The sequence below is a fragment of the Pleurodeles waltl genome, chromosome 4_1 (genome assembly GCF_031143425.1).
Source record: "Pleurodeles waltl isolate 20211129_DDA chromosome 4_1, aPleWal1.hap1.20221129, whole genome shotgun sequence".
Classification (NCBI taxonomy): Eukaryota; Metazoa; Chordata; class Amphibia; order Caudata; family Salamandridae; genus Pleurodeles; species Pleurodeles waltl.
In genome coordinates this window covers 796,465,859-796,481,654 of record NC_090442.1, presented here as the reverse complement: position 1 = coordinate 796,481,654, position 15,796 = coordinate 796,465,859, and positions in this window count along the sequence as shown.

Here is a 15,796-nt window from a genome sequence, read left to right as displayed (position 1 = left end):
CAGGAGGAAGATCCTTCTCCTACCTGGCATCCCAGACATGGAACAGACCACCTCTCAAGCTCAGGCAGATCGCATCACTGAAGCAGTTCAGGAAGGACCTCAAGACCTGGCTCTTTGACTGAGCAGAACGCCCACAAACAGCACCTTGAGACCCTATGGGTGATTAGCCGCGCCTTACAAATCTCTGATTGACTGATTGATCCTGCTGCAAGAAGAAAAATGCACCAAACCCTGCCTGCTGCTTCTAGCACTTGACAATCACCACTGAGGTGTCGCCTGGAAAACTGAAGGGCTCTAAAAACTCCTAGAGCACCTACAGCCATCTGAAAATCACAAAGAACCTCCCTCAAAGTGAAGGTATAACTCACCTGCAAGCAAGGAACCAGTAAAGTCCAATTCATTGACTGGCTGCTGTTCAATGAACCGGACCCAGCAGCCTGACCAAAATCCACAGGACAGACCCAAAAGACAACACCTACCAGTGTGCCAAGCTTGGTGGCACTGTGACTTTCAGGGCCTGAGACACCCTATTGCCTGGGGTATTGGACCCCCAATATCGGACACACAGAAGCAAAGTCCACTCTGGACCCTCCAAGGACCAGAAGAAAGCACCAGTCAAAGGACTTCAAGACACCCAAGAACCACTTCCCAGAGTGGCCCTGCTGACCTGCAATCTACCTTCCAAGTGACCTGCACCTGGCTCCAAGGACTACTAGACGCACAACTCTTGGCTGAACTATCTGCACTGCACTTGGACTCCCTGGCCCCTGCAATGCCAAACCAGCTATGCTCTAAGGGTTCCCAACCCCTTGCTACCTCTACACTGCAAGGGGAAAAACCCAACTTACCTTTAAGTCCACCTGTGCAGTGTGATTCTAAGTATTCCCTCTTCTCTATTGTGCACCAGCTCCAAGACTTTCAGCCGCTGCTCCCGCCTGAACTGGGAACCGGCCGATCTTCTCCGGCTATCCCACAGGACATATTAATGATGTCCACCTAAAAATGAAGGTGACACTTGTGAGTGCATTGCCTGATTTTATATACATTTTTAAAGATTTTCCCATTCATTCATATGGTGCGTAATTACACACAAAAAGCATATGTTTTCTGAACTTTCACAAATCACAACAGAAGAAGTACTTACTGTGTATTGATGATCTTGGTCTAAAAAATGTTATAAAAACCTGAAGTATTTTGGGAAATTGGTCTCCAGTTATTCTTCCGAGTGTGTGTCCACATTTATTGATACTGTGAGTACAACAAATGCTTAGTACATCTCCAAGATAAGCCTAACTGCTTGGCCACACTACCACAAAAAAAGAGCATTAGGTGGTTTGCTTTTTACCTCTGGATACCAAAGTAGGGTTGCTTGGACTCTCTGCACAGTGCACGTCTTTTCGTACACTATGTAGAGAGCCAGCCTTCTACAGTCCCATTTTGGCCCTTTGGATCTGCAGCAGGGTACATGAATAAATCCTAGGGCCTGAATCATGATTAAAATATACCTGTGTAAAAACCTATTTGCACACTTCATTTGTGTTAGAGTTTTGCTTATTTCTAAGATCTTTACACTGAATCATAGGTGCGCACAGGTACTCTCATAATTAGCGCAGAAGCCCATATTGATTCATTAGTCAAAGCACATGCCCTCAGTTGACTTAAGTTTTCTGTGCAAACGACATTGTGATGTCATGGGCGTAAATGAACAGAGGTTCAAAGGTTAATTTATTTTGAGTTGTATCACTGTTTTTTCTGTAAACTATGCATGGGGAAAATTGGAAGAAGAATTGCATTCCTTTTTGTTGATTTATGAGACGATGATGATATTGAGTGCTGTAATTTAAATATGCCGCGGAGTTGTCTATAGATTCTACTAGTGTTTGAGTCATCCAGTACAGGTTTTTTTTTTCCTATCTTGGAATCTGTAGTTCTGTATAGTCTTAGAATGTATCAGTTGGAAAATTAATAAAAGGCTATGACTAAAGACATAAAGGGCTAGACAGAGCTACAAATCTCAGTATAGAAAAACAAAACCTGAGGACATATCATGATGGATTTTCTGGTGCAGGGCCAATCCAGGTGCCTGTTTTATGCACCTGCTGGCCGTAAAATCAACCAGCTATTTATCTGAGCTAGTACTTATTTTCAGATAGTACAGCTCAGAAACAAAAAGAGGCAAACTTTGCCCAGTGTAACTGAGAGAAATATCGGGTTAAATGAATTACCTTTACACCAAGCAAGCACATAAAACAGCTGTTCAGCTTTGCATTGTACCAGAGTAAAAACCCATAGTAATAGGCCCCATGGCTGGATGAATTAAACACTATAGATGTCAGTTAGAGGTCGCCAGTGGTCGCAGCTGTGACCTCTGATATGCCTTTGGTGACCCCTGACACTATCCTTCCAACTTTTCCAACTTTTTGCAGTAGAGGGGCCAAAGGCCAGAGTGAGAAAGCATGCTTGTGTATTCGTTTGAAAACTAAGAGCTTGCTGTGCAGTTCTCTCACACATTCCAATACTCAATTACATTAGAACATTAAAAAGTGTAAAGCAAAAGGGTTTAATATTAAAAACAAGCTTACAGATGCTTGTTCTAATCATTATCCCCTCTACTATTCAAAAACACAAATGAATATGGTGCAAGGATGGCTGCTTTGGTGCACAACAGCAAATTCAGCGCCAGCGCAGGGAGAGTTCCTGAATTGTGAAAACAACAGTGTGCAACGCTGCCTAATTTGGCGCAGCGACATGCACTGTCATTTTCCCTTAAATCTGGCCGAAACAAGTTTTTGCACAGGGTTATTCTGCCCAAGGAGCTAAAAGCAAGTGAAGCGTAGGGTACTCATTTTCCCCTCAAAAGACGGGATATATATGTTAAAGAAATAACAGGAGGAAGAGCTTTCACGTACATTTGAACCACAGCTTCAGCTCCAGCTACAGGGGTACAGGCCTACTCCATAATAGTGGCGCAGTTGGGATGAGACACTATTTCCACAGGACCGCCGGTACCAATCTCCCTTCTTTCTGGTGCCTTCCTTGTCGCTGTTAATTTCCACTTAAGCCTGAAAACAGGAAACCCTGATTACGGACAACCCAAGCCACTAGTTTCAAGGTTTGGCTGAGGGAGTTATTTGTTCTGTACAAATACTCAAATTGAGTCAAGTGAGTTCTTTGCATCGCTGTAGTTGTGCGCCCCTAATGGCAAGTGTACTTCGTTTGTAACTTGTAGCCACTATATCCTATGCAAAGAATGGATCAGGATTATGAGTTGGTAGACCAAAGCATGCAGGATGTGGCTGGAATCAGTCTCTGCAATGTCTTTGGAACACTTCATAGATGTACTTTATTAATGTATCTACGACCTATGCATGTATGTAACTTTGTACGTGACCTGTAAGGCCCTTTGAACCTATTTACAAATCAACAGAGCAAAGTACCTGATTTGGTTTTGCAGTTTTGGAGAGGGAGGAGCGAGGAGGCAGTATGGCAGACAGTGGAGGACAGAAGTGGGCTAAGGTGAGATATACAATGGAGGTTCAAGCAGTGAGAGGGCTGGAGGAGTGGGAGGCATAGGGCGGATACGGCTCATGGAGATAGCAAGAGCTCTTCAGTGGTTGCCCGGCATTTGAGTCCTTCGGTCTTTTTCCTGTACAAGCTGTTATCCAAATAGATCGGTTCTCAGCTCCTGAAAGTGGTGCCTAGCTATTTTTGCACTGGGAAGATAAGACAGATTTAATTTTGTATTAAACATCCCATTTACAAATGAAAATAACAGCGTTTACTGGAGGGCTTAAGCACTCAGGCTTCCACCCTCATCATATCGCTCTAATTATGCTAGTTTCATATTTTTGTATGCTTCTTAAATGGTTGGAGTCTTGGCTAAAGTATAGATTGTCATTTAATCAGAGACACACTTGCATTTATTAATGTCTATATTATACCTACCTTCCCTCGGGTGCTGGTAATATGTAATTAAAGAGAGAATAACCTGATGTTGGGGTGAGTTTTGCCAGTGAAAATTGAGACACCGTTATGCTACTTACTACTCAGGCCCTCATTACGAGTTCAGGAGTAAATTCAGATCCTTGTACACTGGGATCTGAATTATGTGTTGTGTGATAATTATCACACTGTCACAGTTTTCTTCTAATAAATTCGGACTGGTCAAACCTGCTCAAATTTTTCAGGGGAGAGACCGGAAAAGAAGGCAAAACATGCGGAATTGTGTGTGTTAAAACCCGTTCAGCATGTTATACCTCATTTTCCGGTTGAAAGCTCAGAATAAGACGTATTTACCTCACGTGATAAGTACCTAACCCTATTCCGACAAACTGGTAATGAGGGCCTAAGTGTTTTAAAACAACTTACCTTGTGTGAAAGTTAGCAAACAACGTGGCATATATTTGACATGTTCGGGCATGGTTTAAGTTTCATGAAAAATCTGAGTTATCAGAGTTGTAACAATTATTTTATTCCATAAAATAACGATCTCAGAATGAGCAAATAATGGAAACGCACTGAGTTTTTTCGAAATATTCAATATAAAGTTATACATGAAATTGGACGAAAGACTTCCAAGAACAAGGCACAAAACATAGTTCCTTCTATGTTTAAATGAGTATCATACACACATTTTACAGTTTTTGTGGTCATCATAGACTGTTCAGCTGGATCAAACTCACCAACATGCTGAGCTTTATTCTTATAAATCTAGACCTTCCTCGTGGCAAATAAAATGCGCTGTAAGCTAATAATTAAATCCCAACAACTAGTTTTCCGTATGGATTTTCTTGGCATGGTCATCACTTCGAAAGTAGTAGCAAACATGGTCGCACTTGTACAAAAGAATAATACAGCTTGGAAACAATGTAGCACAAGGAGGCAGGATGGATTTAGCCCGGGTGTGGCAAAGGTCAAAAAGAGGTAATATGAGCCAAGCAGTCTCCAGCCAGGATCCCAGAATATGGTACAACATCGCACTCTCAGTCCCACACCTTCTGACCTGCAATCCAGAAAGGAGCAGAACACCTCTTTGCAAACACTACCTCCCTATTCTCAGTAGGGACTCCCAGCATCCCTCTTCTCATCCTGGTTACCCTCTGATGAAGCTCACCTTATCATCTATCATCACAAACTCGTCCTATCTCCCCTGTGACATGTAATGTGATTTTTCAATATCTAGGGTGGTTTGTGATCTATAAATAACAATTTAATTCAAAGCAATGCAATCTGTTGGAAAAATGGCCGAATATCACCAATAATATAAGGAAGAAAATCAATATAGTAGTGTGCGCCTGGTTACAAATCTGTGTGATTGGGTACATCAATTGGTGTACCAACGAGTCAATACATCAGAAAGAAAATATACATTGTGGGTGATGAATAATATCATTTATCTAGAAGTGGAAATAACTTTGCTAGAAAATCCCTCTATAACTTTGTTCAACGTGAAATGCACGAAACGGGGTATCTTTTAAAGAAAAGCCTGAAACCGTTAGACAAAAGATATATTTTTTGTGCATGATTAGGAAAATACTAGAAATCTATTTCGTGATTATATTTTAATGCTGTCGCAAAACGAAAAATGTAATTATTTACATTTTCTATCTCCTAATAGGCTTCTTCCTGTAAAAAAGAAAATAATTGAATGTACCTATGCTGTCTGAGACACACCCTTTCTTGGTGTGTCATTAGATAAGAACGAGCACATGTATTTCAGTTTGAATTATCTGTCCAGGTAGAAAGGGACCAGATAAATACAAGATACTTATTGATGCAAATATAGTCCAGACTAACGGTCTGCTATTGTTCCTGTGCATTTGCCAAGTCAACACATTCCAAAGAGAAATCCCAATAATCTACAATTTGTAAAATGTTAAAAAAAAAACCATGATGTTAGGTCGGATTATTTGTTTCAATTTCTGATCAGTCTGATTGGAAAATACTTCTCGAAATGTATATGCCTTCTAACGGATGTGACTGATTTTAAATAAATTGAAAAAACCTGCAAACCACTAGAGGTGCAGTTGAAGCCCAACAGAGAAGAGGGTGGTCAAAGGTTTGCAGGAGATCCACATGGAAGACGTGATGTGGGCAGGAAACAGAAATGTTCACCGTCTGCATTTTAGGCTTTGTTCTCCACCACTCCACCACTCATGAAATACACGAATAGTCAGATTTAAGTTCCAACCACTAAATATGGGGGGAAATGTATAATCATGCACTGTTAGGTAACAGGGCTCTTTTTGACGTGCACATGGGTGCATGTAGGTGGGAGCTTGCAGGCATCAGCAGGTTCAGTGCCAGATTGGGGAACTAAGGGCCAGATGTAGCAAAGGTGTTTCCCCATTCTGTGTCTATGGGAAAAAGTGTTTGTACATATGGCCCTAAATGCATCCCTGGCAAAAATATTAAAATCTTCCCTCATCTCCTGTCTCTCTCTCTCTCTCTTTCCATCCATCAATTCTCTTTCTCTCCTCCTTTCCCTCTTTTTGCCCTCTGATCTCTTGCTTTCTCTCTTGATTCCTCTTTCCCTCATTCCCCTTCTATTTCTCTCTCTTGAAGCCTCCTGTATCTGCTGCAGTTAATCTAGGCACCAGCAGACCCCTAGGGTTTCAAAACCGATCTCCAATGTCTCCAGCCCACCGGGAAATGCATGGAGGAGTAAAAGACCAGTATGGCCCTGAGCATGTTCCTGTCTTCATAAGCCTATTTGGCTTTTGGAACCCAGGCCCAGATTGACTAAGGGCTTACATTGCCCTTGCATCATGCAATGTGACGCAAGGGCAATGCAAGCCCTTAAGTGGGATTTACTATGCCGCTCTGCATGGCATAGTAAATCTGGAGTAACACGTTCTGCAGCACATGTAGAAAGAAGAAAAAGCCTCAGAGGATTGTTTTGTGAAGGAAAGTGTCCTGGCTGCAACACAGGCACCCTTGTACCATGGTGCAAGGGTTCCTTCTTTGGTGCTTGGCACCCAGTAGTGCGCCAGCGCAGAGAGGGAGAAGGAGTGGGCCATATCTTAGTAGGTATGGCCTATTCCTGTCCTGTCCATTTGACACAGTACAGTGCAGCAAGTTGTCTTGTTGCATTGCCCTGTGTCAAATATCAGTAAATCTCCCCCCAATGTATAACAGATCAGAGGCGAGTACAATCTGCTTCTTGTCCAAGGGCCAGACTGGAAATAGAAGTTAATTGACCAGCTATCCTGCTGCCTGTGTGTTGTGACAGTAGATCAGGAACTCTGGGCACAAAAACTGTAGCTGCATATTTGTGTATGCACTTTGCGCCTGTAAATATGCAACTCCTGTTTTCTGAATTAGCCCCTATGCATTTAGCTTCTCTCGGTTTCCCAGCTCATCACAAAAAATTCTATATGGTAAAAAAGAGATCTAAATGTGGTATAATCCATAAAAAGCGATTCCCGTTTTATACCACATAGCAAAAGATGGCAATGTCAGAAGAGGATGTAAGACTATGGCGGTCATTCTGACCGCGGCGGTCGGCGGTCGCCGCCTGCCAAGCGGTTCCCGCCGAAAGACCGCTCTGCTGTCAAAAGACCGCGGCGGCCATTCCGGCTTTCCCGCTGGGCCGGCGGGCGACCGCCAGAAGACCGCCGGCCGGCTCAGCGGGAAAGCCCCTTCAACAATGAAGCCGGCTCGGAATGGAGCCGGCGGAGTTGCAGGGGTGCGACGGGTGCAGTGGCACCCGTCGCGATTTTCACTGTCTGCAAAGCAGACAGTTAAAATCTTTGTGGGGCCCTGTTAGGGGGCCCCTGCACTGCCCATGCCAGTGGCATGGGCAGTGCAGGGGCCCTCAGGGGCCCCACGGCACCCGTTCCCGCCATCCTGGTTCTGGCGGTGGACACCGCCAGAAACAGGCTGGCGGGAAGGCGGTCGGAATCCCCATGGCGGTGCTGCAAGCAGCGCCGCCATGGCGGATTCCCTGGGCCAGCGGGAAACCGGCTCCCCTTTTCTGACTGCGGCTTTACCGCCGCGGTCAGAATCGCCAAGGAAGCACCGCCAGCCTGTTGGCGGTGCTTCCGCCGCCCTCCGCCATGGCGGTCATGGACCGCCAGGGTCAGAATGACCCCCTATATCCTTTAGTTGCAGAGAAGATGATGAGCATATAGCATAGAACCACAGTTGTAATATTACATTCTTTCGTTAATATGACAGTAGTTGGTAATTAAGTATTATCATACGCCGTTTAGCTAGTGTTTAATTTGCAGAAGAAAACGTACCATGCCCCATATGTAAGGATCTTGCCGGCACTCCGACGAATGTAGAGGGTGCCGATTCCCAAGGCTGTCTAGTCTTTATTTCACCTCATACCTCGTTCAAGCACCAGTATACTCTCCCTCCCACTGTATTTCACTCCTTTGTTACTTTTCATTCCTGTATTCACCATATGCCACTGTTTTCAGTCTTCCTCCTTATGTCCCCTTTTGGTACGTTTCTCTCCCTCTCTTGTTCTGGTGGGTTAAAGGCGGTTTTTGTTTGTGCAATTTGTTGGTAATCTACTAAATTTTTAAACCACCGTTGAAGGAAGAGCAAACTGATACCAGATATGAGCTGAGTCAGAATCTCTCTCAGGGTAAGATATTTACCTTGAAGTTTTTAAATGCACGAGGCTAATCAATAGGAACTCAACCTTAACTATCTGGTTACTACAATAGTGGTTAAGATTGTGACTTCTTTTTAATCGCATATCATAATAGATAGCAACATCCATTTTTCTGGTTCAACAAGGTAATTAAAAGTATAACAGGAGGTAAATACCAATCCACAGTACTTGTGCTTAATAAAGTCATCTAAATCAGGGGCCTTTGAGAAGATTAGATGTCCCCTATGTAAAAAAAAAAAGTGAGCAGCCATTCTTTTTTACATTCCCAATTTTGATATGAGGTGGTGATACTGGATTCTAGAAGACAGCATCTCCCCTCTCGATGAAGATCTCACATACTGCATTTCCGCTACTGAATATGCAGCCAGTGTAACAGATGAGCTCAAAAGGCACTTGGCCTTTGAATAGTATTCACCGTTTTCGCCACTTCCTTTTGCTTATGGGGGATTCGTCCCCACAACCGCAGAGCAGAAGTGATGATGCATCTTGACAATCCACGTCTCACACTGCTGCATAACTAGAAGTTGAGCAGCAGGAAAAGGATGTCAAAACTTGACGTCAACAACTGGATCTGGCCATTTCAAGGACTGTAAACTCTTATCAACTGCCGCCATTTTGGGGATAATATCCACGAGATAATCTTGTGTGAATCTGTCTCTCCTCTTCCTCGTGTTTTCTGTGAGGGCGTGCTACTCTTTCTGTCAGTCTTTGAGGGCGGTATCTAAAGGTTTCGACAAGAGATGATACACACCTTGTTTGCCCCTCGTCGCTAAAATGATAATTGCCCCTAGTAGACCGTGCACCAACCTCATTTTGCATCAGTCGGTCGATTGAAATTCTGATGGTGCAAAGTTGCTCCAGCACCGCCGCAGCCCCCTTGTTCGTCCTTGAACTTTGAGGCGTAGCTTCCCGCTCCTTCTTGTTTGCATATCAAGAGGATTTTAAAATAAAGCATAATGTGGCGTGAAGAGTGTGCTTTTGAAGCCGTGCATGATTATACACTTACATTTGTCACTCTTAGCATTGCTTTCTAAATAAAAGCCTAGAGACAGATGAAACACTTACAGGGGCTGGAGACGTCAGTGTCTCAAAATATATCAAAAATGTTCTGCATAATTTTGACAGCTTTGGTGCCGAATCCTACAATTGAAAACGAGGAATTAATGGCGCCAGTAGAAAGGAAATGAGAATTTTCATCTCACAGCAGTAGCATAACCTAAAATATCCTACATTGCCATGATAGTTTCAGTGCAATAAGCTAGAGATACTTCATGGTATTATATTTCACAATATTATTTCGTGTCCTCATACCTAAAAATCCGAAGACGAATGTTTTGCTCCTCTTAAATTTCATCTACAGTACTATTTTTATCATTGCAAGCAATGATGGCTGTATGAATTGTTGAATAATGTTGCCAACAAATCATCGTTGTTTTTTCAGTACGTCCATAAAATATGTAATAACATTTCTAACAAATATATATTTCTATATTTACCCTTGGTTTCTCACATATCCTCATTTCTGGCTGTTAAAACTAAAAATTGGGAAAGTGAGATAGAACATAGAAGTTTAGGAATAAGATAGCATTTTCGCACATCTGCACAGAAGCCTGCTTTGTAATGCAGTTTATGAAACCATCTGCATACATGGGTGTAATATAACCTGTCATTTCAATTTATGGGGTTTCAGCAAATAGGGAATGCAAGTGTATTTCTGTAATAGCTCTCTAGCCAGACAAACATATTTATGTTAAAGTTTGCTGTAGTTAGATTTTAGTTTCTATATACCACAGCGACATCTAGTGGCTATAGGAATAGATTAAAGTAAGGGAAAACCCAGAACACATTTCCAGCGTCCGGGTCAAATTAAAACATATTGGGAAATGCTATGTAAGGTATGGATTGTGAAATGTTGCTAGAACGGTTGGTATCATGTAACGCGGAATAAGGTTAATGGCGATATGTTAGCTCCTTTGACAGCCGGTAATAGTTGATATTCCTTCAAACGTTAATGAAATATACTGTTTTTATGTACATATAGCGAAATGTGTACAATACAGTCGAATCAAACAATAACGCAACAGAAATATATGATACAACAGACCACAACAAAACAGCCACAACAGAAAGCAACAAAATAACATAACAACATAACAACATAAGACCAAGGTAAGATCACATAACAGCAAGCTATCACAAAAACAAAACATTACAACACACTGCACTCAACAAAAATACAACATACTTTACAGAAAGCAACACGCCATAAAATGCACCATAACCAGAAACCCGCAAGACAACGCGAATACCCGGTGGAATCGTACAGCAACAACAACCTGGGCACCTGGAGGTTCCTGGCTGTTTACACACACTGCCCCAGTCACCCCACGAGGCACATCTAGGGTGGCATGGGCTCTCGGTAGAACGTTTCTGCTATCCAGAATGTAGTTACTGTTTGGAGGGGCCAGGCTATCCTCCCTTCCCTTCCTACGACCCCCTTCCACTCTTCTTGCTCGTGTTTTCAATGGTATCTCCCCTCCCTTCTTCCCTCCCGTGGCATCCCTACTCTCTACTGCGAGTTAGTTATGTTACCTGATTTGTAAAGCGTGTGGTTACTCTACGAAAGGGCGCGGAGGCGAGAGGTATCGGGAGTATCGAACTGTGTTAACGCAGTTAATATGGAGGCGGCTGTGTATTCTTCTGTTATGCCTTTAAGGGGTGGGGGGGAGGCGTATAAGTGTTTAAAGCAGGCGTGTGCTCTTTGGTGTAGTTTTGATGTAAGAGCCTCTATCTTCTACCAAGTAAAGCAATTTAAACTCAACAATGCTTGAGTGGCCTCTACTACAAAGTAAAGAAATACACATAGAAAACCTCGGGAAGGTACCTCGTTCTGAGGTCCTCTAACAGTCTTGTGGAGGCACGGGACCTACCTTAACACAAAACGATAGTGGTTTAATTCCAATTTTAAGCAACATGGAGTTGTGCCGGATGTCCACATCTGGAGGAGTAATTTAATTTAACCACATCTCGTCAAAGAGAAAATACCGGAACTATCTGGAGCCATTTGATGTCAGAGTTTGTTCTACACCAAAGTAGTCACCATGCGAAGCCTTTCCAAGAACCACTTGCCTAAGCATTATATTTGATCAAAATAATTGGCACAGATTACCAGTCATGTTAATGGTTTTAATTTTATTGATGGCGAATCCTTTTCTCGAGCAGAACTCAGCAAGACTACTGAACAAATAATCATAGGCTCATAGGAGTTTTAGATTTATTATCTGCATCATCCGCGAAAAGGACATATGCACCACCAATTCCAAGTGCAGCAGAATGGCCGAATGATAAATGAATCTGAACCTCCTTACTATGTAAGCAAAACAAGGAAGGCATGAGAACGCAGTATTCCCTGTCTCCCTAAGGATCTTAGGCTCTCTAGTGTACTCGCCTGTAGGACTTCAACTCACTTTCTTGACATTATCAGTATCTAATGATTTAATGGCTCCTAAGCAGTACTACAGGAAGCTCTTTATCTAGCAAGGCTTAAAGTTTAATTCAGAATAGCCAGCTGAAGAAGCCTTGTCAACAAAAGCAGTGTATTATGTGGCATCTTCAGGATGAAATAGTTTAAAGCCGATGCATTCAGATAAAACTCGGTCCAAAGTGCTAAATTGGAAGCCATCCTACATTTAGCAGATTATATTAAATGACCTCATACATCCAGCTGTTCAAGGAAGGCCTTTTCTTATATGTTTTGCTTTACTTCATCACACTGGTAGGGCGAAGGTTTGTTTCTCTGAGTGAGAAACGTTTGAAAATAGTATCAATCTGTACTCCATGCCTAGACTCAGTAGCTGCATTACCTTACATTGGTTAGGTAATGGCCAGGAATTCCCCCTACCCCCAGACAGATGCAATGTAGAAATGTGGAATGTATCAGTGCCCTCCTCCGAACACTTTCTGGACCTGTGGAAGAACCACAGAGGACTTGTTGATTGGTGCTTGATTTGTTTCTTAAGTGTGATGGCCTGATAACTGTAGGACTTTATGTTAGTGCCTGAGTGAGGTGAAACCCTGCACAAGCAACAGCCACAGTTCTTGCCAGGGTGAAACACAAGCAAACCCCAAAATAACCTGTGCATATCCGTCTGGTAGATTGGCAAAAAAACAGTCAGGCTTAACTTAGAGACAATGTGTAAAGTATTTATGCAGCACACAAATAATAATAACTTGAAAACATAACACAAGAAAAATCCCACACCACTTTACAAAAATACAATCAAATTTAATTAATTAACACAAAAATGACAAAAATACAATCAGTAGGTCCATAGATATGCAAATTTAAAGATTGTAGTAAAATTAGTTCTTAAAAGCACATAGCCCCAACTGTGGTTATCTGATCACAGCAGACCAGTTCAAAATTGTAAGTTCAGGATGACCATGGGCCAGCTCCTACTGAACAAAGTACCTTAAATCCGAGCTGCAAAGGGTTGTGAGGTCCTGTGTCGAAGATACTCCACCCAGTGGCAGTTCTGAGGAGCTGCAAGGCTGCAAAGTGAGGACCTGTACTGAGGATGCATCATGCAGCCGTGGTTCTGAGGAGTTGTGGGGCTGTGATGTGAGGTCCTCCATCAAGGATATGTTGCATAGCATCAGTTCCTAGGAGCAGCAAGGTCCTGCATTGGGGATGCACCATGCAGCGGTTCCGATAAAGAGCTGCAAGGCAATGCATTGCATCGGTTCTGCTAGGACCACTGCAGGGCTACAGAACACCTTTAGGCCCACTTCGAGGGTCCAGGACTGGAGTGGTACCACCTGGAGGGCAGGACTCACAGCAGGCAGAGTCCAGGTGTAGGATTCAAGGGATTTGAAGCCTTTTGTGTCCCTGGGGGTCTGATCAGGATGCCATCCAAATAGCCCTTGGAGTCATTCTGGTTATCCTGGGCCCTATGTGTTCCATAAATTAAGAACATTATAGTTTGTCTGATGAATGACTATATTCAAACATGAATAGGTACTGAATTTAAAATAGGTCTGTAAGGAAATGCCTCCTTGGCATGGTTACCCCCTGACGTTTTGCCTTTGCTGATGCCAAGTTATGATTGAAAGTGTGCTGGGACCCTGCTAACCGGGCCACAGCACCAGTCTTCTTTCCCTAAACTGTACCTTTGCTTCCACAATTGGCACAGCCCTGGCACTCAGATAAGTCCCTTGTAACTGGTACCCCTGGTACCAAGGGCCTTGATGCCAGGGAAGGTCTCTAAGGGCTGCAGCAAGTCTTATGCCACCCTGGGGACCCCTCACTCAGCACATGCACACTGCCTCACAGCTTGTGTGTGCTGGTAGGGAGAAAATGACTAAGTCGTCATGGCACTCCCCTCAGAGAGCCATGCCAACCTCACACTGCCTGTGGCATAGGTAAGTCACCCCTCTAGCAGGCCTTACAGCCCTAAGGCAGTATGCAACATGCCACAGGTGAGGGCATATGTGCATGAGCACTATGCCCCTACAGTGTCTAAGCAAAACCTTAGACATTGTAAGTGCAGGGTAGCCATAAGAGTATATGGTCTGGTAGTTTGTCAAACACGAACTCCACAGTTCCATAATGGCTACACTGAAATCTGGGAAGTTTGGTATCAAACTTCTCAACACAATAAATGCACACTGATGCCAGTGTGGAGTTTATTGCAACATGCACCCAGAGGGCATCTTATAGATTCCCCCTGAATACCAATCCCGCTTCTAGTGTGGGGCTGACCAGTTTCTGCCAGCCTGCCACAACCAGACGAGTTGCTGACCACATGGGAAAAGTGCCTTTGTCACTCTGTGGCTAGGAACAAAGCCTGTACTGGGTGGAGGTGCTTCACACCTCCCCCTGCAGGAAATGTAACACCTGGCGGTGAGCCTCAAAGGATCACCCTTTTTGTTACAGCGCCTCAGGGTATCCCAGCTAGTGGAGATGCCTGCCCCTCCGGCCACTGCCCCCACTTTTGGCGGCAAGGCTGGAGGAGATAATTAGAAAAACAAGGAGGAGTCACCCACCAGTCAGGACAGCCCCTAAGGTGCCCTGAGCTGAGGTGACCCCTGCCTTTAGAAATCCTCCATCTTAGTTTTGGAGGATTCCCCCAATAGGATTAGGGATATGACCCCCTCCCCACAGGGAGGAGGCACAAAGACAGTGTAGCCACCCTCCAGGACACTAGCCATTGGCTACTGCCCTTCCAGACCTAAACACACCCCTAAATTTAGTATTTAGGGGCACCCCAGAACCCAGGGAATCAGTTTCCTGCAACCTGAACTAAAAAAGAAGGAATGCTGACCTACAAGCCCTGCAGAGACGACAGAAGACGACAATTGCTTTGGCCCCAGCCCTACCGACCTGTCTCCTTATTCTAAATCCTGCAACCAGCGATGCATCCAACAGGGACCAGCGACCTCTGAAGCCTCAGAGGACTGCCCTGAACCCCAGGACCAAGAAACTCCTGTGAGCAACGGCTCTGCTCAACAACCTGCAACAAACTTGCAACTTTTCTACAACTTCCAAGACCTCACTCTTCCCACCGGAAACGTGAGACTTCACATTCTGCACCCGATTCCCCCGGCTCGAGATCCAGAGAACCAACACCACAGGGAGGACTCCCTGGCGACTGCAACCCCGTGAGTAGCCTGAGACAACCCCCCTGGACCCACACAGCGACGCCTGCAGAGAGAATCCAGAGGCTCCCCCTGACAGCGACTGCCTGTAACCCGACTCCTGGACCAAGCACTGCACCCGCAGCCCCCAGGACCAGAAGGAACCGAACTTCTGTGCAGGAGTGACCCCCAGGAGACCCTCTGCCTAGCCCAGGTGGTGGCTGGCCCGAGAAGCCCCCCTGTGTCCTGCCTGCACAGCTAGAGTGATCCCTGGGTCCCTCCGTTGGAATCAATACAAAACCCGACGCCTGCTTTGCACACTGCACCCGGCCGCCCATGTGCTACTGAGGGTGTGTTTTGTGTGCCTACTTGTGTCCCCTGAGGACGCAGGTACTTACCTGCTGGCAGACTAGAACCAGAGCACCCCTGTTCTCCCTATGCGCTAATGTGTTTTGGGCACCTCTTTGACCTCTGCACCTGACCGGCCCTGAGCTGCTGGTGTGGTAACTTTGGGGTTGCCTTGGACCCCCAACG